Here is a 2,816-nt window from a genome sequence, read left to right as displayed (position 1 = left end):
ATCTCTACACTACACTCATCTCTACACACATCTCTACACTACACTCATCTCTACACACATCTCTACACTACACTCATCTCTAAACTACACTCATCTCTACACACATCTCTACACTACACTCATCTCTACACACATCTCTACACTACACTCATCTCTACACACATCTCTACACACATCTCTACACTACACTCATCTCTACACACATATCTACACTACACTCATCTCTACACACATCTCTACACTATACTTATCTCTACACTACACACATCTCTACACTATACTCATCTCTACACACATCTCTACACTATACTCATCTCTACACTCATCTCTACACTACACTCATCTCTACACACATCTCCACACTACACTACACTCATCTCTACACACCACTCATCTCTATACACATCTCTACACTACACTCATCTCTACACACATCTCTACACTACACTCATCTCTACACACATCTCTACACTATACTCATCTCTACACTACACTCATCTCTACACACATCTCTACACTACACTCATCTCTACACTACACTAATTTCTACACACATCTCTACACTACACTCATCTCTACACTACACTCATCTCTACACACATCTCTACACTATACTCATCTCTACACACATCTCTACACTACACTCATCTCTACACACATCTCTACACTACACTCATCTCTACACTACACTCATCTCTACACTCATCTCTACACTACAATCATCTCTACAGTCATGTCTACACTACACTCATCTCTACACTACACTCATCTCTACACACATCTCTACACTACACTCATCTCTACACTACACTCATCTCTACACTCATCTCTACACTACAATCATCTCTACAGTCATGTCTACACTACACTCATCTCTACACTACAATCATCTCTACAGTCATCTCTACACTACACTCATCTCTACACACATCTCTACACTACACTCATCTCTACACACATCTCTACACTACACTCATCTCTACACTCATCTCTACACTACACTCATCTCTACACTCATCTCTACACTCATCTCTACACTACACTCATCTCTACACTCATCTCTACACTCATCTCTACACTACACTCATCTCTACACTCATCTCTACACTCATCTCTACACTACACTCATCTCTACACTCATCTCTACACTCATCTCTACACTACACTCATCTCTACACTCATCTCTACACTCATCTCTACACTCATCTCTACACTACACTCATCTCTACACTCATCTCTACACTCATCTCTACACTACAATCATCTCTACAGTCATGTCTACACTACTCTCATCTCTACACTACAATCATCTCTACAGTCATCTCTACACTACACTCAGCTCTACACACATCTCTACACTACACTCATCTCTACACTACACTCATCTCTACACTCATCTCTACACTACAATCATCTCTACAGTCATGTCTACACTACACTCATCTCTACACACATCTCTACACTACACTCATCTCTGCTCTACTCTTAATGATTTGATTGTTCTTGAATAGAATGCTAATGTGTGTGTGTGTGTGTGTGTGTGTGTGTGTGTGTGTGTGTGTGTGATTGTTAATCTAACACAGTAATAACAGTTGTATTATGTACATTTTTAAGTGAGTGTTGGGTAAATTGGTTTAGAACCACACCATTGCTGCCTCAACACCAGTCTGGCAACCTGGAGCTCCAGCTCTCAGATGGAGTGTGTTATTAGATCCTAAGCTCTTCGGGTTTAATTGGGTTACAGTGTGGCGATGGTTCAGACCGACCTGGGTGGGTTTTAAACCGGAAAAAGTCACATCAATCTGGCAACCTGGTTAAGTGTGGAGGCGAAACGCTGTGTGGTCTGGACTTTCCAGATTCTGTGGATTTAAGATGGGCAGATACATCATCTCCATTCTCACTTTCTCTTCCATTTCTGTTCTTCAGTGAAATGCTAAATCCCACAAAGTGCAAGCATCTGTCCTGTAGGGAAAAGAGCTCTGCCTGGACAGAACTGGGTTTTTAGGTTTTTGTGTATGTTTTTAGTTGTGTGTGTGTGTGTAAGAGAGAGAGAGAGAGAGAGAGAGAGAGAGAAATGCGTTGAGGAAGAGGATGAGGGGGTGTTCCTCCAGCTCCGTTCCTCGGTTCCTTTGCGTGTTCCTCACTCGAGCTCACGCCACAAACCCCACGCGCTCCTGATCTGAAGCCACGCGGATGATTTTCCGCTTGTTCTCTCCAGAAGCGTTGCGCGCGCGGGAGACGAGATAAACATCGAGAGCATCACAATCTGGGTTTTCATGTTAGCAGTGTTAGTAAGATCATCTCTCCTGTTCTCCGAGCGCGCGTTCGCACCACCCATCGCCATTAGGAGAGACTGAGTTGGGGGTGGGGGTGGGGGGGGGCTTCATTTCCTGCGCGCACCTCGACGTGAACGAGCTTCATCCGTTACCGGAGTGCTTGGACTTGGATATCAACGCATCATCATCATCATCATCATCGTCGCAACCCTCCTCCTTCTCCTCCTCCTTTTTTCTGCTCAGCCGCTGCGGATGTTCTCGAATTAAATAAATTATTGCCGGTGCTTTCCGCCCCTGGTGTGCGCTCGGTGCGCTCGCACTAGAGGAGCCTCGGTGAATCGGTGTTACGGGTATCGCGATGCTCAGAGGGGTGATATTATCACGGCCCGGGGCGCGCGAAGGCTCAGGAGCGAGCAGCTGAGTGATGAGGATGAGGACGCGGCGCTGTGGAGGAGGAAGATAAGCAGTAGGAACAGCAGCATCAGCAGCGATTCACGGGTTCGTGCTTCTTCGTGTCTGTTTCATAGCGCGAGACGGGCT

The 2,816-nt window shown here is 45.2% G+C and overlaps 1 protein-coding gene across 1 annotated transcript in view; it reads left to right on the top strand.

Annotated features, from left to right (window-relative positions):
• Positions 1-2,102: 2,102 nt before the first annotated feature.
• Positions 2,103-2,816, top strand: part of cacna1ab (calcium channel, voltage-dependent, P/Q type, alpha 1A subunit, b) — a gene marked incomplete at its 3' end in the record, with an annotated part of 29,074 nt that continues 28,360 nt past the window's right edge. Inside the window, exon 1 of the mRNA XM_083551294.1 lies at positions 2,103-2,774. The remainder of the gene's footprint in view (positions 2,775-2,816) is intronic.

The sequence above is a fragment of the Silurus aristotelis genome (assembly GCF_946808225.1).
Source record: "Silurus aristotelis genome assembly, chromosome: 9".
In the NCBI taxonomy this organism is placed as follows: Eukaryota; Metazoa; Chordata; class Actinopteri; order Siluriformes; family Siluridae; genus Silurus; species Silurus aristotelis.
Note: the sequence above shows the minus strand (reverse complement) of the source record. Positions and strands in the feature narration are given on the sequence as shown.